Genomic DNA, 24,165 nt, shown 5'->3' on the forward strand with positions numbered 1-24,165 from the left:
TCATATACAATCGCTCGCACGTCGAAAGATCCGTGCATATGGACTGGAAAGTTGCACGGGTCACACCAATGCCGAAGAAAGGAAACAAGAGTAATCCGCTGAAATACAGACCCATATCGCCAGTATCGATTTGCAGTAGGATTTTGGAACACTATGAATTACCTCAAACAAACCAACTTATTAACATCAGGAATTCAGAAAATATCGTTCTTGAGCAACTCATCAAGCTGCTTACTCTCACAAAATAATGAGTGCTATCGACAAGGAATGACAGATTGATTCCACATTATTAGATTTTCAGAAGGCTTTTGACACACTTCCTCACAAGTGACTTCTAAACAAATTGCTTTCGTATGGAGTATCACGTCAGTTGTGCGATTGTATTCGTGATTTCCTGTCGAAAAGGTCTCACTTCGTACTAACTAATGGAAATTTATCAAGTAAAACGGAAGTGAAATGTGGCTTTCCCCAAGAAAGTGTTATAGACCCTCTGCTGTCCCTAGTCTATATAAATTGTTTGGGAGACAATATGAGCAGCCTTGTTAGATTATCTGCAGACGATGCTGTCATTTAGCGTCGTGTCAAGTCATCAGATGACCAAAAACATTTTGAAAATGATTTGGACAAAATATCTGTACTGTGAGAAAAGTGGCAATCAACTGTAAATAATGAAACGTGTGAAGTCATCCATATTAGTACTAAAAGGAATCCACTAATGTTCGGTTACACGGTAAATAACACAAATCTAAAGGCTGTTAATTCCACTAAATACCTAGGGATAGCCCGCATCTCGTGGTCGTGCGGTAGCGTTCTCGCTTCCCACGCCCGGGTTCCCGGGTTCGATTCCCGGCGGGGTCAGGGATTTTCTCTGCCTCGTGATGGCTGGGTGTTGTGTGCTGTCCTTAGGTTAGTTAGGTTTAAGTAGTTCTAAGTTCTAGGGGACTTATGACCACAGCAGTTGAGTCCCATAGTGCTCAGAGCCATTTGAACCATTTTTGAACCTAGGGATTACAGTTATGAATGGAACGCTCACATAGATAATGCTGTGTGGACAGAAAATCAAACACTACCATTTGTTAGCACAACGCTTAGAAAATGCAACATGTCTACTAAAGAGACTGCTTACAGTACACTTGTCCGGACTCGTCTGAAGTGTTGCTGTGCGGTATGGGATTCGCATGAGATAGGATTGACGGAGGACATAGACAAAAGTCGAAAGAAGCACAGTTCGTTTTGTATTATCACGGAATAGGGGAAAGAGTGCCACGGATATGATACTCGGATTGGTGTGGCAATCATTAAAACAAAGGGGTCATCGTTGCCACAGGATCTTCTCATGAAATTTTTGTAAGCAACTTTCTGCTAGGAGTATAAAGAAATTTTGTTTGCTCCCACCTACATAGGCAGAAATGATGATCATAATGTCGTAAGAGAAATCAGAGCTCGCAAGAAAAGATTTAAAAGATTAAAGTGTTGGTTTTCCCCGCACGATGTTCGAGAGTGAAACAGTAGAGAAATAGCTCGAAGGTGATTCAGTGAACCCTCTCCCAGGCAGTTAATTTCGAATTGCCGAGTTTTTACCAAGAGGTAGATTTAGATGAATTATTCAGTTATTTTACTTGCAATACTCGCGTCATTACTGCACCAACGATATACTATCCCAATTGTTATTTTATCAGTGTTTTTGTACACAGTCCGACGTCATCTGCCGCTGAACCTTTCATTACTACTGTCCGACCCGCAATGAGTTGGCGTCACTTCCCTCAGGGGCATTCAACTTAGGGCTGCTATTTTTTAAGCGAATAAAGTATGTCGGTTGTTAAAGGTAGGAAAAAGTGTGTGTAATATCAAAATAACGTATCATTTACTTTGCGTAACTATTTTGTTTAATAATACATTTTTATTTCTTTCAGAACTATTTAACAAATAATAGTCATTGCTTAAGTGCTTCACAACATCTTAGCGATCTACACTCCTGGACATTGAAATAAGAACACCGTGAATTCATTGTCCCAGGAAGGGGAAACTTTATTGACAAATTCCTGGGGTCAGATACATCACATGATCACACTGACAGAACCACAGGCACATAGACACAGGCAACAGAGCATGCACAATGTCGGCACTAGTACAGTGTATATCCACCTTTCGCAGCAATGCAGGCTGCTATTCTCCCATGGACACGATCGTAGAGATGCTGGATGTAGTCCTGTGGAACGGCTTGCCATGCCATTTCCACCTGGCGCCTCAGTTGGACCAGCGTTCGTGCTGGACGTGCCGACCGCGTGAGACGACGCTTCATCCAGTCCCAAACATGCTCAATGGGGGACAGATCCGGAGATCTTGCTGGCCAGGGTAGTTGACTTACACCTTCTAGAGCACGTTGGGTGGCACGGGATACATGCGGACGTGCATTGTCCTGTTGGAACAGCAAGTTCCCTTGCCGGTCTAGGAATGGTAGAACGATGGGTTCGATGACGGTTTGGATGTACCGTGCACTATTCAGTGTCCCCTCGACGATCACCAGTGGTGTACGGCCAGTGTAGGAGATCGCTCCCCACACCATGATGCCGGGTGTTGGCCCTGTGTGCCTCGGCCGTATGCAGTCCTGATTGTGGCGCTCACCTGCACGGCGCCAAACACGCATACGACCATCATTGGCACCAAGGCAGAAGCGACTCTCATCGCTGAAGACGACACGTCTCCATTCGTCCCTCCATTCACGCCTGTCGCGACACCACTGGAGGCGGGCTGCACGATGTTGGGGCGTGAGCGGAAGACGGCCTAACGGTGTGCGGGACCGTAGCCCAGCTTCATGGAGACGGTTGCGAATGGTCCTCGCCGATACCCCAGGAGCAACAGTGTCCCTAATTTGCTGGGAAGTGGCGGTGCGGTCCCCTACGGCACTGCGTAGGATCCTACGGTCTTGGCGTGCATCCGTGCGTCGCTGCGGTCCGGTCCCAGGTCGACGGGCACGTGCACCTTCCGCCGACCACTGGCGACAACATCGATGTACTGTGGAGACCCCACGCCCCACGTGTTGAGCAATTCGGCGGTACGTCCACCTGGCCTCCCGCATGCCCACTATACGCCCTCGCTCAAAGTCCGTCAACTGCACATACGGTTCACGTCCACGCTGTCGCGGCATGCTACCAGTGTTAAAGACTGCGATGGAGCTCCGTATGCCACGGCAAACTGGCTGACACTGACGGCGGCGGTGCAAAAATGCTGCGCAGCTAGCGCCATTCGACGGCCAACACCGCGGTTCCTGGTGTGTCCGCTGTGCCGTGCGTGTGATCATTGCTTGTACAGCCCTCTCGCAGTGTCCGGAGCAAGTATGGTGGGTCTGACACACCGGTGTCAATGTGTTCTTTTTTCCATTTCCAGGAGTGTATATTTATGTTAAAATAAATAAATAATTCATTTTTACCTAATTTAGATATGGTTTATTTCTTTCATCCCACCTCTTAGTATTGGCTCAAATGGTTCTGAGCACATGACATTGACCAGTCTTTAGACCAACAAAGAAAGTAAGTCAAGTACTCCGATCTGTGTAGGATATACGCCTCCTGCTGTCGACATGTGGTGTATAAAAAATTCCGCTTACGTGTGGGAAAGTTTATATTGGAACTACCAAGAGGAGCGTAAATACACAGCTAAAAGAGCACAAAAGTCTTTGCTGACTAGAAAAAATAGAGAAATCAGCTGTAGCAGAGCATGCTCTACAGTCAGGAAACAACGAAGTGAAATTTTCTGAAACAGGAATTTTATCTACAACGTCAAATTATTATCCATGACTATGTAGAGACCGAGCGAGGTGACGCAGTGGTTAGACACTGGACTCGCATTCGGGAGGACGACGGTTCAATCCCGCGTCCGGCCATCCTGATTTATGTTTTTCGTGATTTCCCTAAATCGCTCCAGGCAAATGCCGGGATGGTTCCTTTCAAAGGGCACTGCCGATTTCCTTCTCCGTCCTTCCCTAATCCGATGAGACCGATGACTTCGCTGTCTGGTCTCCTTCCCCAAAACAATCAACCAACGACTATGTAGAGAAATTTTCTGAAACAGGAATTTTATCTACAACGTCAAATTATTATCCATGACTATGTAGAGACCGAGCGAGGTGACGCAGTGGTTAGACACTGGACTCGCATTCGGGAGCACGACGGTTCAATCCCGCGTCCGGCCATCCTGATTTAGGTTTTTCGTGATTTCCCTAAATCGCTCCAGGCAAATGCCGGGATGGTTCTTCCTTTCAAAGGGCACTACCGATTTCCTTCCCCGTCCTTCCCTAATCCGATGAGACCGATGACCTCGCTGTCTGGTCTCCTTCCCCAAAACAACCAACCAACGACTATGTAGAGAAGCATTTGAAATTTATAAGCCTCAGGATAATTTTAATAGGGAAGAGCTCTGCAGAATCGCAAGAGAGTCGATAGTAAAGTTTTATCTTTGACAAGGATTATCTCTGCTCATCACGTGTTACTTCGCTTACACCCCCTTTCCTAAAGTACATATATCGCTCTTGGACTTCCGCCCGGTCAGTCGGCAAGATTCAGTGGAGGAGCGCCTCTGACGATGTCCAGCGCAGTCCTGGACGAAATGTTAGGAACAGAAGTGTTTCTTGGGCCACGACATCACATCCCGAAAGGTTTATCAGCAGCTATGTCATCCGGTCGTGAAGGCCTTCAGTCTATGATCAGGAATGAAACTAATTTGTACAAATTTGTAAAAATCATAATTTTTCATCCTAAGTATTTGTTGCCATTTTCGTGGAGTGAACAAATCTCCAAAATCTTTAGAAATATATATTTGATCTTGTAATTCTCTAATAACGCCATTTCCTTGTAAAGACAATCCATATTTAAACCGAGTTTTTCTCAGCTGTCAGTTTTCAGCTTCGTTGACAAAATGGTTAAATTCAACATTTTTTTAAAAATTGTATTACTTACTTTAAAGAAACAGTTTGTGTCACTAAAATTAAACAATTTATTTAGGTACATTAAAACTTTGTCAAGAAATAACGAAAATGTTTGTGAATTTCACCAGTCAATTCAGTAACTTTTTGTCTATTGGATATCCAAATAAAAGGTCTATTTTCGTTTTCATTAATCCTTTTTTAGATTATCCACGATACTATACACATCCAAAATTGTTAAGCAGTTTCATTCCAGGCATTTTAGTGTTTTGTTAAACTGTGGTAAATATGGTTACAAAAATGGTAGTAAATATAAATCAAGACGTTGTTATTGCTAATATCAATAACTTTTGCAACATCACTGGACAACACATTTCTTCTGAATATACAGAAAACTTCCGATGACTTTCCAATTTAATGCTAATGCATCTGTGCAGCGTAAAAGAGAGAGCCATCTTGTTATGACACGGCATTTCACTTCAGGAGTGTCTCCATCCAAGAACTTTAAATTTTTTCAGTTCATCTGTTTTTACAACTTTTAGGGAAAAAGGGCATAAATATCAAAATTACAATTTCCATTTCATATGATAGAAAACTCATGGCATGTCTCATGCAGTTACACACTATATGTGAATACCTTTAATCACATCTGGTACCAAATCTCTCATATTTCTAAATAAGGAACGATTAACTCCAAAATCAACATTCTTTATCGTTTGCACTTAGCCCTGATAAATTATGAAAACGTAATTTTACTTGACTATTGAAATGCTTGAAACATGTCATTAGTAGATCCACCATTATTTTCATAAAAATCTATTAACCTATTTTGAACGCCATCTTTGGGAGTTAAATATTGTACTACTAATGGAAAAAGTTTTATGTTTTTCTTGCTAGAAGCAGCAGTTTGTTAACAGTGAAATGAAACGTTTGTACTTAGATTATCTATTGTATTTTGAATAGTATATGCCCCCAACATCTCTGAACTAAGCTTCTATTTTGCTTTTGGCTAGACGAATACTTCAAGCTGTATTTGAATTAACGTAATTAATTTTATTCAGTTTTACAATACAGTCCAGCTGTTGTAGGACAAGCTATATTTTGCAGTGCTGCAGTAACATTTTCTTGATAAAAGCAAGATGAAGTGTTAGATGTGGAATCAGAAGCAGACTCCAGAAATCTCTCAAGCAGTACAGATTTTTTTCACTTCTGATAACTCGCCAACAGCCACCGGTCCAATCAACGACTAGAAACATAACAAAACATACACGCACGTATACACAACAAATGCGTGCACAGAAGACTTTTCCGCTCGCCTCTGCTATTCCATTCGAAGCAATTCTAAATGTAAATAAACATAATTTGCCTTTCCCATTATATTCGTTTCGTGGATAATTAGTTAACCATGCACCATCTTCGATTTCATATGAACTGTAATACTTTTGCAGTCCAACATTATCGTAGACTTCTGCGGTTTTTCTTGTCTTCTGCACCGTCATATCAACGTTTTTGGCGCATTTTTTCTGTGTAATATATTTACTACCAGTTTCATCCGCGTCACAATTACGATTGCTTTTTGTGGGTGTATGGGAAGTACTCCATTTGCTAAAGTTGCCCTTTTCCACGATTCTATATTGCGGGAGCGTGCTAAAAATTAATGCCTCCCAATTTTTTATGTGAAAACACTTCAATCTTTTTAAATAAAACAAACTTTATTAACTGGTTACATCCTACATAAAGCTATAAACAGTACAATCGAACTCAATCCGCGTCACACAAACCTAACTGAAACAACCAACTCAATGGTTTGTCACGTTACTACAAGAGTGCTGCAACGGTTACATCTATGTAGTTGGCAGTAGTCGCCTCGTGAGGACACGAAATATAGCGACAAGTAACGCTATTACAAGAGCAATACTTTGGAGACCCGTCAGATTACTTTTCATGAAATAAGTATCTACAGGGATGTGTACTTACCGTCTAGTAGACTCTTGGGCGATACTCTATGTGATCAAAAGTATCCGGACACCTCACTGAAAATGACTTAAAAGTTCGTGGCACCCTGCATCGGTAATGCTAGAATTCAATATGGTGTTGGCCCATCCTTAGCCTTGATGACAGCTTCCACTCTCTCAGTCATACGTTCAGTCAGGTGCTGGAAGGTTTCTTGGGGAATGGCAGCCCATTCTTCAAGGAGTGCTGCACTGAGGAGAGGTATCGATGTCGGTCAGTGAGGCCTGGCAAGAAGTCGGCGTTCCAAAACATCTCAAAGGTGTTCTATAGAATTCAGGTCAGGGCTATGTGTATTCCAGTCCATTTTAGGGATGTTATTGCCGTGTAACCACTCGGCCACAGGCCGTGTATTACGAACAGGTGCTCGATCGTGTTGAAAGATGAAATCGCCATCCCCGAATTGCTCTTCAACAGTGGGAAGCAAGAAGGTACTTAAACCATCATTGTAGTCCTGTGCTGTGATAGTGCCACGCAAAACAAGGAGTGCAAGCCCCTCCATGAAAAACACGACCACAGCATAAGACCACCGCCTCCGAATTTTACTGTTGGCGCTACACACGCTGGCAGATGACGTTCACCGGGCATTCGCCATACCCACACCCTGCCATCGGATCCCCACATTGTGTACCGTGATTCGTCACACAACGTTTCCCACTGTTCAATCGTCCAATGTCTACGCCCCTTACACCAAGCGAGGCGTCATTTGGCATTTACTGGAGTGATGTGTGTCTTATCAGCAGCCGCTCGACAATGAAATCCAAGTATTCTCACCTCCCGCCTAGCTGTCATAATACTTGCAGTGCATCCTGATGCAGTTTGGAATTCCTGTGTGATGGTCAGGATAGATGTCTACCTATTACAGATTACGACCCCTTTAACTGTCGGCGGTCACTGTCAGTCAACAGACGAGGTCGGCCTGTACGCGTTTGTGCTGTACGTGTCCCTTCACGGTTCCACTTCACTGCCACATCGGAAACGGTGGATCTAGGGATGTTTAGGAGTGTGGGAATCTCGCGTACAGAGAGAGGTATGGCACAAGGGACACCCAATCACCTAACCACGTTAGAAGTCCGCAAGTTCCGCGGAGCGCCCCATTCTGCTCTCTCATGTTGTCAAATGACTACTGAGGTCGCTGATATGGGGTACCTGGCTGTAGGTGGCAGCACGATGGACCTAATATGAATAACGTATGTTTTTGGGGGTGTCCGGATGCTTTTGATCACATAGTGTACCTCCTAGTTGTATAGAATATGAAATTAACAGGTTCACATTCTGTCTCAATTGAAACTTTGACAATGACAATATTGACATTTGAAGTTACGTTTTGTTCAAAAACGAGTTCCTAACGGTTTCTCACTCTGTCTCAGTTGAAACTTTGACACTGACAGTATTGACATTTGGAGATACGTTGTGTTCAAAGACGAGTACTCTCTCATGTAGTTTGCCGATCCGTTACACACAATATTGAGATCTACTTTTGCGGCCTTTTAATGATTTACGTAAAATGAATCCTTGGAAAAATCAAACAGTGTATTTTCACGTACTATACTTTTGTCAGAAAGTATCGAGAACAGCTGCCCGAAATAACGTATAACACAGGATGGTTATAATTAAACTTTCGCCATTTGGGCCATTGTAAAATGAAAACTATTTACCTTATGGGTACCAAAGTTTATAGGGCTGACGCTCAGACTGTATGCTGTAGGATTTGCATTGTTATTTGTGTTAGTGTTTTGACTTGCCATTAGACGTAGGGTTGAAACACAAACGTCAGTGTGCATTGCAATTGCAGTCAGTTGACGTGGTTGAGCAGGCCTTTACTTGTAAACCAGTTTTATCAAAACAACAGCAAAAGAGCTGCAGCTGTTCGCCAGTACCGAGCGTTAAACTGAAATAAATACCGAGACGTCCTCTTTCCGCACTGGTGTTGAAGAACAGGACGGAAGTTCTAATTAAATGGTCATTTGGAATTTCTTCTGGGAGAGCAGACAACCAGTTGCGTCACAAAATGTTGAAAATTTTTCTTTTGGAAATTTGTGGTAAGGTCTTATGGGACGAAATCATCTGACTAGCTAACTAACCAAACATCCTACTTACTAACTTAAGTATTTTTTATTTATTCGTAACCATTTTCCACGCAGAGATGAGAACATGGATTTTCTTGAATTACAGCGCCAACTACCAAGAATAAAAAAAAAGTTTAATACACGTAATTTCATATATATAATCTGATTCTGCAATAAAAAATGGGGGTTCCCATTTGAAATTTGGAAGTTTCGTCCCCCCCCCCCCCCACGCGCTGGGTGGCGAATTTCAGCAACAGCAGATGTCCCCCTCGAAAATAATCAACATTGGTTTCCACACTTTTTTTGCGTGAAGCTTATTTTTCGAGTTATTCTGGTTTGTCAACTTAAAATTTACATCATGTATATCATGGAAGCCTGTGATGTTATCTGCGACTTAAACTCACTGGGTGCCATTTCCAGCAAAAGAGACGCCGCCTGCTGCTAATGGAGGTTCCCGTAACGCAATAATTGACGTATTATGTCCCTTGAGACAAGCAGCGCTCCGAGTCGGCTGCCGCAGCCCAAGCGCTCCATTGTGATTATTGTACTATGACGGGTAGATTTTAAATGTACCAGGAACTCTTCAAGTTCTTCGTTTCGTATGTTTACATCGGTTGGTGGACGAAACAGTTGTGGTGAGGCCACACAGAACGGAAAACTTCTTAAAGTGGCTCAGCTACCTTTTCTGGATACGTTAGTTAAGAGGAGAATGGACGGATTCCTGGGTCACAGTGCGTATAGTAAATCCACATACACTGCCTGCTGCCTTATAATCTCACCCTTTCCTTCAGATAAATATTTCTGAGGATATGAAACAGAAATGCGTACTCTTTTAGAAATGGATATCGCTAATATACTGTATGTGTAACATTATCGGAACGGTCGACATTTAATAAAGTTCATTAAGAACGCTGTTACTTGAGCACAGTTTTTTTCTCATTTGTGCAGTGGTTTCAAATTCGAGGCACATTCTCTTCGTTATCTAGGAGTGAAATAGAGGTCCAGGGTTTTCTAATTCGTAGTAAAGAAGCTCTTCTTCAGTCACAATATATGAAGGTTTACTTCACATTTCTGATCCCTGTTAGTACACCAGTACTTCACAAAGAAAATTCTATTCATACTAAAGAGAGCTTCTTTATAACGGCAGGTTTTTCATGGTAACCACAATTCACAGATACGCAATATTCTGACATATGTGTTGCCAAGTACTGATTAAGACAAAGAACAAGCATTTGGCGCCCAAGTTGCACTCTAGATGTCTCAACAACGGCGGCAAATCGACTCAATACTTTGCACAGAATTTGTTCTGTATGTTAGAACATAACTTTCTCGAAAGTTCTAGGAACGGTAATGTTTCATATTACCGTTTGTGAATAATTTGAACAAAGCTACATCTTTTGAAGTTTACAAAAATGTAAGGATAAAATTGGTAATATAGTTTGTTTTCCATAGTTAAGAAATATATTATTTGAAATCTTCAAATACGCCACGTGTGTAAGACAATGAATATTTAGCTTTTCTACTGAGTGATTGAATTTTTGCAAAAATAACTTGTCCTTGGTACACAACAATTTTACGTTTACTGAATAAATGAACTTCGTGAACAATTACATAAGTAATCTCTTGGCGATTATCTGAAATAGATGGCCTTTTTGGTAACTCATGTAAAATGGAATCTATAGGATAACTCATTTTCTTAGCACAAGATAAATGCGCAAAAATACGCGAAATTATTAGTATTATTATTCTGTTGTGTACAAATTTGGAAAGAAGCATAAATCACATAATTTGTAGCTGGCTGGTATCGCAAACTTGGATTATCTCAAGTAGTTACTGTGCATCTTGGTTCGTTATAAGCTCTGCATCTCGAACCTTCACCATCTGTCACAAATAAATTTCATACGAAAGATTCTTATCTGCTGTCAGACCACAAGAATCCTGCCGAAAGGGTTACAAAAATAATGTTCCAAAGAAATGGAGAATCAGATCGACAAACTGAGCGGAAATTGCCTTCAGTATCAACAACGCTTGAGGAAGAGGCCGACAATGTGAAAGAAAAGTAAAACCAAGAATCACGTATCTTCCTTGCGCTGACACAGTCTCGAGGTAGATAGGTAGGCACCTACAGAAACATGGCATCCCGGGTATTTTTGACGCACCAGAAAAGGTAAAAGGTCTACTTTGTAATGTTAAATACGATCTAGGTCTCCTACAGGTGGTTGTGTACCACAATCCACGTAAATGTAGCATGTCTTACATCAGTTGTGGCCAAGATTTCGTCTCACTGGCCATACCCGGACCGCCGGTCGGTGTGGCCAAGAGGTTCTAGGCGCTCCAGTCTGGCACCGCGCGACCGCTACGGTCGCAGCTTCGAATCCTGCCTAGGACATGGATGTGTGTGATGCCCTTAGGTTAGTTAGGTTTAAGTAGTTCTAAGTTCTAGGGGACTGATGACCTCTGATGTTAAGTCCCATAGTGCTCAGAGCCATTTGAACCACACCCGGACGTGAGTGTCAAAGCGTCAGGCTCGCTTCAGGTTTCCCCAACGCCACGCCGCGCTGTCTGAGCGCGAGGAGGGGGAAGAGGGAAAACAGCGAACGCACCTCATTTAAATGGCAGTACCGCCCTACTGCAAACGACTTGGTTTTATCTTTCACGTTTCTTACTAACAAAGATTACAAAGAGAACAAATTTTCAGTATTAATTAATTATTTCTGGTGCGCTGAAGACATAATATAATTTTACCTGGTACAAACTGTCGGCATATGCACAGACACAGACAATTTTAGAGTTTCGGACTCAAGCTGCCTAGTAATCATAATGTATTTCATTTTATAATCGAAAAAAGGTCTTGCTCACAAATACGTCTAACGGAATATTGTAGCACCATCGCAACCTCGATTTGGGGACTTGGAAAATCTACCTGAGAAAAGCAATGTAGACGTCCTGGATAGGTCCAACATAAGATTTTTAATTAAAAGTGGAATTACATTGCAGGTCAATCTGCACATACACAGAAACGGCAAGCAGTCTTGAAAACAGCTCGAAAACAGATGTAAGACTGACAGTGTCCTCAAAACCTTTATGAGACTGTCGTTGTAATTATGCAAGGTCATAATGGTTTTTCAAACCTCGCCCTTTCTTTAACGCACGTGAGTTTAGGGAACTAGATTGTCTTTGTCAGAATGTGCCCCTTCTACAACGCTGTATTATTTTTAAATGCATCTCATCAAATCAGGAAGACGTTGCATTGGAACGTCTTACTGGGTGTAGTCAAGTGCACTTAAAATGCGAGGTGTGCAACCCATTCTGGATGTTCTAATTTTCGTTCCTGCACTCCTTTTTCCTTCATAAATTCACCGATAGCGGGATTTAAATCGAAAAATCGTTCCACGCATGCCGTTTGACTTAAGCAAAGAATTGTGCAGTAATATATAAAGCCTCCATATTCTTTGTTTATTTTCAGTGAAAACTGTTACAACTTAATAATTATGGAATAACAGGCGCCACTTCAGAAATTTTAATCTCCGTACCATTAATTTCTTCAAGTGCTCTATGCCTGCAAATTTAACACAAAGTTCTTCTTGATGTACCGAACAACGAATCCTATCTGTCGATCATTGTAATTTTTTACTCTTTCATTCTCATCAAAAAGTTAAAATTCTTTCTGCATGGTACTATAATATCGTTTCGTAGCAAATAAGCAGTACTTGTCGCTTATGCGAACTGAGAATTCCCATCCCTCTCTTCTGTCACTCCCATTCATATAGATTAAATACAGTTGGTGGTGGAGTATTTATTGCTGTCAGAGGTAGTTTGCCTTGTAGCGAAATTGAAGTAGATAGTTCATGTGAGATAGTATGGGTAGAGGTTAAACCTGACAATCGGATTAAATCGTTTTACCGACCCCCCGACTCAGAAGACGTAGTTGCTGAACAGTTCAAAGAAAACTTGAGTCTCATTTCAAATAAGTACCCCGGTCATACAATTATAGTCGGTGGTGACTTCAATCTACCCTCGATATGCTGGAAAAATTATACGTTCAAAGCCGGCGGCAGGCATAAAACATCATCCGAAATTGTACTGAATGCTTTCTCAGAAAACTATTTTGAACAATTAGTTTATAAGCCCACTCGAAGCATAAATGATTGCGAAAGCATACTTGCCCTTTTAGCAACAAATAATCCTGGACAAATAGTGAGTGTAGTGACGAATACAGGGATTAGCGACCACAAGACAGTTGCTGCTAGGCTGAATACCGTAACACCTACAACCATCAAAAAGAAACGCAAAGTATATCTATTTAAAAAAGCTGATAAAAATGCTCTTAACGCCCTTTTAAGAGACAGTCTTGACTCCTTCCGATCTGATCATGTAAGTATAGAAACGTTGTGGAATGTTTTCAAAGAGATACTATCGACAGCAATTGAGAAATATATACCACATAAATTAATAAGTGATGGTACTGATCCCCCAAGGTACACAAAACGGGTCAGATCGTTGTTGCAGAAGCAACGAAAAAAGCATACCAAATTTAAAAGAACGCAAAATCCCCAAGATTGTCAAAGTTTTACAGAAGTTCGAAATATGGTGCGTACTGCAATGCGAGATGCTTTTAATAATTTCCACAACGACATTCTGTCTCGAAATCTGGCAGAAAACCCAAAGAGATTCTTGTCATACATAAAGCACACCAGTGGCAAGACACAATCAATACCTTCAAAATGGTTCAAATGGCTCTGAGCACTATGGGACTAAACATCTATGGTCATCAGTCTCCTAGAACTTAGAACTACTTAAACCTAACTAACCTAAAGACATCACACAACACCCAGTCATCACGAGACAGAGAAAATCCCTAACCCGCCGGGAATCGAACCCGGGAACCCGGGCGCGGGAAGCGAGAACGCTACCGCACGACCACGAGCTGCAGACTCAATACCTTCACTGCGCGATAACATCGGTGAAGTCACTGACGACAGTGCCACTGAAGCAGAGTTATTAAACACGGTTTTCCGAAAGTCCTTCACCAAAGAAGACGAAGTAAATATTCCCGAATTCCAATCAAGAACAACTGCCAAGATGAGAAACATAGAAGTAGATGTCCTCGGTGTAACAAAGCAGCTTAAATCACTTAATAAAGGCAAAGCTTCCGGTCCAGATTGTATACCAGTCTGGTTCCTCTCAGAGTATGCTGATAAAATAGCTCCATATTTATCAATTATATACAACCACTCGCTCACAGAAGGATACGTACCTAAAGACTGGAAAATTGCTCAAGTCACATCAATACCCAAAAAGGGAAGTAGGAGTAATCCGCTGAATTCAGGCCTATATCACTAACGTAGATTTGCGGTAGGGTTTTAGAACATATACTGTATTCGAACATTATGAAGTACCTCGAAGAAAACTATTTATTGACACATAGTCAGCACGGATTCAGAAAATATCGTTCTTGTGAAACACAACTAGCTCTTTATACTCAGGAAGTAATAAGTGCTATCGACAGGGTATGTCAAATTGATTCCATATTTTTAGATTTCCAGAAGGCTTTCGACACCGTTCCTCACAAGTGTCTTCTAATCAAACTGCGTGCCTACGGGGTATCGCCTCAGTTGTGCGAATGGATTCGTGGTTTCCTGTCAGAAAGGTCACAGTTCGTAGTAATAGACGGAAAGTCATTGAGTGAAACAGAAGTAATATCCTGTGTTCCCCAAGGAAGTGTTATAAGTCCTCTATTGTTCCTGATCTATATTAACGACATAGGAGACAATCTGAGTAGCCGTCTTAGATTGTTTGCAGATGATGCTGTCATTTACCGTTTTGTAAAGTCATCAGAAGATCAAAACGACTTGCAAAATGATTTAGATAAGATATCTGTATGATGTGAAAAGTGGCAATTGACCGTGAATAAAGGAAAGTGTGAAGTTCTTCACATGAGTACTAAAAGAAATCAGCTAAATTTCGATTACGCGACATGTCACACAAATCTGAGGGCTGTAAATTCAAGTAAATACTTAGGGATTACAGTTACAAATAACCTACATTGGAACGATCACATAGATAATATTGTGGGTAGAGCTAACCAAAGACTTCGATTCATTGGCAGAACATTTAGAAGGTGCAACAGGTCTACCAGAGACTGCTTACGCTACGCTTGTGCGCCCTATTCTGGAGTACTGCTATGCGGTGTGGGATCCGCATCAGGTGGGACTGACGGATGACATCGAAAAAGTACAAAAAAGGCAGTTCGTTTTGTATTATCGCGAAATAGGGGAGATAGTGTCACAGACATGATACGTGAATTGGAATGGCAATCATTAAAACAAAGGCGTTTTCCGTTGCGACGGGATCTTCTCATGAAATTTCAATCACCAGTTTTCTCCTCCGATTGGGAAAACATTCTGTTGGCACCCACCTACATAGGGAGAAATGTTCATCACGATAAAATAAGAGAAATCGGGGCTCGCACGGAAAAATTTAAGTGCTCGTTTTTCCCGCGCGCCGTTCGAGAGTGGAGCGGTAGAGAGACAGCATGAAGGTGGTTCATTGAACCCTCTGCCAGGCACTTTATTGTGAATAGCAGAGTAATCACGTAGATGCAGATGTAGATGTAAAGGATTGTGACGATAGGTCTCTAGACTGCCTCTTGTGCAAAGAGCCGCTGGACCTGTGACGTGCTTCATATCATGAACAAATAGAGAATGGTAAACAGCGCTGACACCACGATTCTGCCGAACTCTGAAAGTTGTGACGACAACAAGACGCCGCACCGCACCGGTAAATGAAATGTCGTCCTGCTCCTGGTACTTCTGACCTAGCAAAGCCGAGTGACAGGTCGGGTCCTGGCCGGACCCCTGCCCGCGCATGCTACACGCTTAATGTTTGGCACGCCATGAATGCCTTGTCTTACATGGAGCAGTCCATCAGAACAGTCGAGGAGAGGTGCAGGGAATAATAGCGACACATCCGACTAAAAGAAACAAGCAACCAAGCTGTCACCGAGATCTGTCTCAAATATAATCATGAAATTGCAATCGTGGTGCTAAACCCAAATTGCTGGGACATAGTAATTAAAGCTTCTGTCGAAACAAAGATGAAAAATTTAAAGGTGTTATCTCACATGCTGCAAAATTGAACCTCAACGTGCTATGTGCCAAATTTTTGACGTCGGAGCGTGGAAAACAAATGTTGCAGAGACTTTTCAAATGTGCAGGGCAGTACGAAGCATGTCAAATTTTATGAACCCACATTTGAACATGGACTAATGAAATGAATTAATAAAAACCCCACCTACAACACATGAAGGTCGCTTCTCGTTTGAATTCAGAGAGAGCATCACGGCTAAGTGGAAATGGGAACAGTATTATGTATATTGCTAGCGTTTGAAGAAGAGTGCTGTCTCTACAACGTCAAAACTACCGATAACCATAATAAGCGGTTCGCCCCGATCGCTCAATGGTCAGCGTGACGCACTGCGGTCCTAAGGGGCCCAGGTTCGATTCCCGGCTGGGTCGGGGATTAACTCCGCTCAGGGACTGGGTGTTATGTTGCTTCATCTTCATTTCACTCCCATCCGGTGCGTAGGTCGTCCAATGTGGCGTCGAATGTAGTAAGACCTGCACCAAGGCGGCCGGACCTGCCCCGTAAGGGACCTCCCGGCCAATGTCGCCAAACGCTCATTTCCTTTTTACCATAATAATCATTGTAGCACAGATGCTCAATCTTTTTTCATTGACAAAGTGAGAGGATAAGAGGTGTGTTCAAAAAGAAAAGAAAATATTGTACTCCCACGTTTAATGTTAGTCCGATTCACGCGATTTTTTAATTGTTGTGTTGGTAGACGTGTCCGAAAAGTATTGTTGTGTTAGTAAACGTGTCCGAAAAGCATGTGTACAGTGTCATTTATATCAGATATTTAGTTTGTGGTCAGATGAAAAATGTTTATATGTGTTCTGGTATGATCGGTGATTATTTCAAAAATGGCTCTGAGCACTATTGGACTCAACTGCTGTGGTCATAAGTCCCCTAGAACTTAGAACTACTTAAACCTAACTAACCTAAGGACAGCACTCAACACCCAGCCATCACGAGGCAGAGAAAATCCCTGACCCCGCCGGGAATCGAACCCGGGAACCCGGGCGTGGGAAGCGAGAACGCTACCGCACGACCACGAGATGGGGGCGTCGGTGATTATTTATATTGTACAAAAATGATCAAAGAATTTGTATTAAATTTTGTAATAAGAACAGAATAAAGTTCAACAATATTTTAGAAATGTTAAATATTACTTTTGGTGAGTCTCCGGGGATAAAATTATTGTTTACAATTGGTATAAGCGTACCGAAGGAGATTCTGCAGATGTTCAAATAGTGGAACGTCCTGGATGACCTAGCATCTAAAAATGGTTCAAATGGCTCTGAGCACTATGGGACTTAACTTCTAAGGTCATCAGTCCCCTAGAACTTAGAACTACTTAAACCTAACTAACCTAAGGACATCACACACATCCATGCCCGAGACAGGATTCGAACCTGTGACCGTAGCGGTCTCGCGGTTCCAGACTGCAGCGCCTTGAACCTCTCGGACACTCCGGTCGGCACCCAGCACCTCATCAACCGATGAAAGCCTAAATATGTGAAAGAAACGATAATGAACGATAGCCGAATCACAATGAGGTAAGCTACTGATACTGCTGGCATATCAGGTGTCTCGTGCAATGAAACTTGTTCTTACGGTTTGGCTGTGAAACGTCTGACTGCAAAATCTATTCTTTAATTGTTGCATTTCGAACAAAAACAGCAGGGAATCTAAATTTCTCGGGACTCGTTATGTGAAATCAATAACTATACGGACCTACTGAAAAGTGTCATAACACGTGACGGAAGATGAGTTTACGGATATGGCGTCGAAATTAATGCTCAGTCAACAAAGTAGAAGCAAGGCCGGGGAAAGCTTGACAGGTGCGGTCAAATGTGAAGGCTACGCTCACTGTGTGCTCCATTTTTAATGACATAACGCACCCGGAGGTCGTAAGACCACTAAAGAGTACGACTTATAATTTCGACGTCGTTTGTATGGAGGAATGAGTAAGGGAAAAAAAGCGAATTTGTGACGATATAATTAATTTCTTTTGCGACACGAAAATGTGCTTGTAGGCTTTCTATAAAAAATATATCCATAACTGAAATACTGATTATTCATTTTTGAAAAACTTTCGTCTCGTGTGACGTGAGCTTTAGAACTGTACTCAACCGCTGAACAATAGCAATTGTTGTTTGGCCCTACGTTGCGCAAGTGAACAGAGTCGTGTAACAAAACCTTAGACATGTTGAAATATTGAATTTTAAATAATAAATACTAATCTAGTTAAACGCCAAAAGTAATTGTGTACTCAGTGAAAAAATATTTAACTTAAACTCTAAACTCAACTACATTGTGTACATTGTCAAAGTTACTTCACATTAAGGGCTAATTTCTGACTTGAAATGTACACAAAAGTAAAATACCGCTCTACTTGAGAAAAATAAAGGTTTGAGATTAACTACACTGTTCACAGTAAATTAATCTGCACAGTACCTGATAATTCTAACTAGATCTGTTTCCTCATAAGAATGCAAAGTGAGATCTACACTGAAATAAAAGTAACTTACCTCATTCTTTTGCGTCTGATGTACTAAACGTTACTAAGTATGATGAGGAATGGTTTTATTTTAAACAAAGCCGTTCTCGAAAAATTAAACTCTGATTATTGTCAAGAAAAGACTGTAAGAAGACTCCAACAATTAGGAAATTCTTTCAGTACAGAAATTACAGATATTCCGACCAATTGCGTTATATGTGACATAACGAAAACGTTACATACTACTCACACTTCGTTGCTTGTTCGTGATTTTTTGGCCCAACACAATACTGTAATGATGCATCAGCCTTCATATTCTCCAGACATGGCCTCATGTACCTTATTAATGTTCCGGAAAATAAAGAAAAACCTTAAAAGAACGTCATTCTACAGAGGCAGATACGATCAAGAGTGCATTGCTGAGACAGCTAAAAACTATCTCAAAGATAGATCTAATGAGAACTGTATAATATCTAGCGAGGACTATTCTGAAGTGATAACGTTGAAATGGACGAATAAATAAAATACTTATAAAAAAACAAAATTCTCTTTACTGTTTTTTAACACACCTCGTACTTCACGCTTACCTATTCTTAGAACAAACATGTGACTGGGTAGCTTCATTTGTGGCCGTCAGTTACCGCTGAAGCGAGCAGCTGCGCATTTGATTAAGTACCGGTACACGTACCGTAATTCCATATCCGTAGCTGAGTGGTCAGGGCAGCTGACTGCCATGCGGAGGGTCCGGTTTCGATTTCCGGTACTGAAATGGATGATTCGTTGGTTGGAATATTGGCACGGGGTGTACTCAAACGCGTGATGCCAGCTGAAGAGTTACTGTACTTGACCGAGTAGCAGCGATTTAAGGTCAAGAAAATCGACAGCGACTGGAAGAGTGGTGTGCTGACCCTACGCCCCACCATACCGCATCCGACGTCGCCACTGGCGGAGGATGACATGGCGGTCGGTCGCTATCGTAGTAGCAACACAGATCGTTTCTGAACGTCCTGCAGAATGGTGGAGATCACGACAGCTGATTGGATTAGTGACGTGCTGGGAACGTGACAGATTACGCAATGTATTGTACCAGTGATTAGCAGAGAAACGTGTGTTAGCAGTCCCCGACTACCACCCTGCACTTCTACACTTGTAACGTTGAGTTAAATAAGGCCACCAGACAGGTTCTGCCTTCCGAGACAGAGTTAGAATTGTAACTACCCCAACACTAATGGCAAATGCCCTACTTACACTGCTTACAGAAATATCCCACAACTGGAGCTAACAACGCACACAGCTAACAGTTAACACCGTCAGCAGCTGTTTCTTTGCAATTTCTGCAGGAAATGAGCAAAGGTTCACAAGGTAAATGCTCAAATTTATGTCGGTCGACAACCATACCAAAATCAATTTCTAAGGAAACAAGTGTTGTTAGTTATCTGTTACTAACCCTGACGAAGTCTGTTTCTTCCACTAAACTCACCTCCAACTAAATAATAAAGAAACTATTTCACATGAAATCTGTCGCGATCAGTCATGTGCGCATTCCTTCAGCCGCAAGACACACCTCTCCAACCGGAAATAACTGATGAGAATTCCATGCACGCAAATTTTTGTAATTTCTCCTTAGTGGATAAGTGTGGTATCGATAGCTACGATGCGACAACGTAGGTGCGGTATGCTAGGTTGGACTACGACACCGACACCGACGACAGCACCCTCTAGCCGGCGCTGTGCAGCTCTATGAGCAACGCTCCGGATTCAGCCCATTTGATTCCGAATAGACAACCAAGCAATATTGTTTCTGTTTCATAGTGGGCGAGCTACTACAGATTTTGCTTCTATTTCATAGTGGGCGAGCTATTACAGATTTTGCTTGTGTAACTTTTGTGAGCTTTGATAGATCCGGTTTCGCACCTACGCGCTCGTCAGTGCAAAGTTACGTATGTCATTGATTAATATTCTCTGTTAAATGTACTTTAATCCTTCCAAGACCCAGGCAATCATCGTAGGTCGTACCACTCGCTCCTTCCGGCTCCTGGATTTCTCCCGTACTGTCTGCGCCCATCCTGTCCGCCTCACCCCCACCCTCACCTACTTTGGCCTCACCATTGACCGTCACCTCACCTGGGTCCCTCATCTCCGCTCCATCCAATCCAAAGCCCACAACCGCCTCCGACTCCTCAAACTCCTCTCTGGTCGGACATGGGGGTTGTACCCCTCAACCATCCTCCACATCTACAAATCCTTAATCCGTCCCATCCTCTGTTATGCCAGTCCTGCCTGGATTTCTGCCCCCCCCCCCAAATTCTATAAGTCCCTCCAGATCCTAGAGCGTCATGTACTCCGCCTCGCCTTCCGTATACGCCTCCCGTCCCCCACGCGGATCCTCTATGATCTCATTCCTTTCCACCATCTGCTCCTATTCCTCGAACATATCTGCATCCTCTACACCTCCCACCGCCTTGAACCCCCTCACCCCCTGGTTGCTCCTCTCCTCTCCCATCCCCACCCCCTGCCACATCTTCACTGTTGTGTCCCCCCTGCCCTCCATCTCTACACCCTACATCTCCTTTCCCAAGGTGGCTTCCATCAACTCCCCCTCCCGGATGATGCCCTCTCTCCCTCCATTTATCCCTCCTATCAACTCTGATCCGCACTCCCCCTTCTTTCCTCTGTCCTTTTCCCGGGCCCCCTCTCCCCCCCCTTCCATTCTCTTTCTTCCCCACCTCCCCTCTCTTTGCCCCCTTCTCTCCCCCGAGTCCTTTTACATTTCCCTCCTCTACCTCCTCTCATTCCGTCTCGCGTCTGCTCTTCTCCCCCTTTATTCGTCCTCTCCCTCCTTGGTTCCCCCCTCATTTTTCGTTTTTTTTCCCTTCCTCCCTCCTTGTTCTTCCCCCTCCTCCGGGTCCCCCCCCCCAACTGCCTTTGGCTCGGGAGTGTCATCCTTGTGCCGCCACTTTCGTGCAGTGTTCTACTACAGTGAGTGTTCCGTGTTGTGTTTTTTGGGAAGTGTTGCGAACGGCCATCATACTGTCGCTGCGTGTGCCTTTTATCTCTTGCGAACAGAAACCAGACTGTCGCCGTGTTTTTTCATTGTGTGTGTACTATGTTATTTGTCTGATTCCTGTGTCTTTTATTAACGACGCCAACCCCCTTTTGCTTTCTGTTTTAACTTTCCGCATTTTTCCGCCATTTTACACTTGACGTCACCATTTTATCGCCTGCTTTTCTTGTTTTCTTCCGTTTTTAAAATGAAAGTCTGTAGGCTGTAGACTAGCGTACTAAGCTGCTGCCAGCCCGCCCCCCTTCGGGGGGAATTGAAAATCAATGAAGGAAAAAAAATGTACTTTCACGTAAAAAGCAGTACCGAGATTTTTACCTCACCTGCTCCTACTCACTTCCTACATTCGGCCTACCATTCAGTTTACAGGAGTAGACCCACGTGCCGCCTTCCAGGCGGGATACAAAAGTAAGTATGTTTGTCGATAACTGTGGAGCACTAACATCTGCAATCATAGAGCAGGAACACTGTCGAACAGCAGCAGAGAAGCCACGAATTGTCTCTTACCCCTGGGATAGCAGCCAGATATATCGATTTTCAGAAACTCCCAAAATTATTTAAATATTCCGGCCTCTCAGCCACCCAGAAGGAGGGGCCAAATGAAGGCAGTCTCATTGCTCATCTCCTTCTCGTATTAATAACTGTTCTTTGCTAACTAATGCCTCCAACCAAAACTACCATACCACAGTTGACTAGAATTTTACAAACTCCATCTTATTTTACCTAGGATACAGTAAAACTTTCTTAGGATACGGCAAATTTTGTTTTATTACCAGCCTTTTCCCTGTGGCTTTACCTGTATGTGTATTCAACACATATACTAAAAACACCTCCTTCATTCCCATCTATGTACACCACTTCCTCCTTCTGCTTGTCCACCTCATCCTCCCACCTGCACCTCTTTGTGTCATCCACCCAACTCTCGGTCTCTTCATCTCCTCCTCTCCTTCTCTTTGTCCTTTTCCTCCATTCCCTCCACCCCATCTCTCTGACCACATCTTCCTTCCCCTGTCTCTGATTTTATCCTCTTCCTCCTCTCTCTTTCCAGCTCCACCTCCTCCTCTTTCCAATTGTCCACTACCTGTCTACAAATTCCACCTGTCTCGTGCATATCCATTCCTCCCCTCTCTCTGTCGATTTCCTCCTTTCTCTCACCCTGTCCATCCCCTCCTCTATACATCTCAACCTGTCTGCAGCCATCTGTCCATCTTCTCATCTTTTCTTTCTCTGTCTACCTCCTCCTCTCCCCCCTCCCCTCTCTCCATCCATTTTCCCTTCCTCTATCACTGTCCACCTACTACTCCTCCTGTCTCTTCCTATGTCTTCCTTCTCTCTCACTGTCTGTCCATCTCCTCGTCTTCCCTTTGTAACGTAGCAAGTTATTACGAGATAACATTCGTTGCAGTAAGGCACGCAGACGTAACACGCTGGCTTCAGGATGGCTGCAGTTTTTCTTTGCCCTGACTCACAGCACAGCTGGCGCTACCAGCCGTGAGAATGGTCTCAAGTAACATTCAGGCGGTACGCAAATCCATACCCCCTACGAATGTAAATAAACCATAGTAATTATCATCCGATTTTGTTCAAACTTGGTACACAATCTCTTGTTATTAAGGAAGGGATCCTGTTAAAATTTCTGATTTTTATCTATTATAGTTACGAAGATTGAGAAAATTACTTAAATGTCCTAAAACCGACACTTATGTTTCAAAACTCAGTTAGGAACAATATCTAAATGTCTTCTGTTATCATCTGAAGTCATAACAAAGCTCACACTATATAAAATCATTTAACTGGAATTTTCTTTACAAAACTTTAATTTCTCTACATTATGTAGTATAAAAAAATCATTCAAAATTATTATTTGCTTATTATTTTGTTGCGTGAATACGTGGCATTGAATGAGAGAGTGTATGTGGGACATACGTTAAAATTTAATATCATTTTATGTAAAGCTTTATAAAATTGAACCGTGGGAAAATTGTGTTGCAACCATAATGCTGATGATATATGTCGATGTGTACTTGCTTTTGTAAGAGAGCAGCCAGAATAAAAGTCTGAAGTGGAAAAAGTTTGTCAATTAATTTAAAGAATATTTTGCATTTCGTTCAAAATGGTTCAAATGGCTCTGAGCACGATGGGACTCAACTGCTGAGGTCATTAGTCCCCTAGAACTTAGAACTAGTTAAACCTAACTAACCTAAGGGCATCACACACATCCATGCCCGAGGCAGGATTCGAACCTGCGACCGTAGCGGTCTCGCGGTTCCAGACTGCAGCGCCAGAACCGCGCGGCCACAGCGGCCGGCTTGCATTTCGTTCTATTTTATTAAACAATATATTCAAAAATGAAATTGTAATGCTTTAAATGACTATATCGTTGGCTAGGGCAAGTTTTGCTGTGAGAATGATCTGGAAGGATCATTCTGATTGGTCATTCAGATCAATAGCCAATCAGAGTTTAGCGGTTCCCGCACGCAGA

This window comes from Schistocerca nitens, chromosome 3 (genome assembly GCF_023898315.1).
Source record: "Schistocerca nitens isolate TAMUIC-IGC-003100 chromosome 3, iqSchNite1.1, whole genome shotgun sequence".
Classification (NCBI taxonomy): Eukaryota; Metazoa; Arthropoda; class Insecta; order Orthoptera; family Acrididae; genus Schistocerca; species Schistocerca nitens.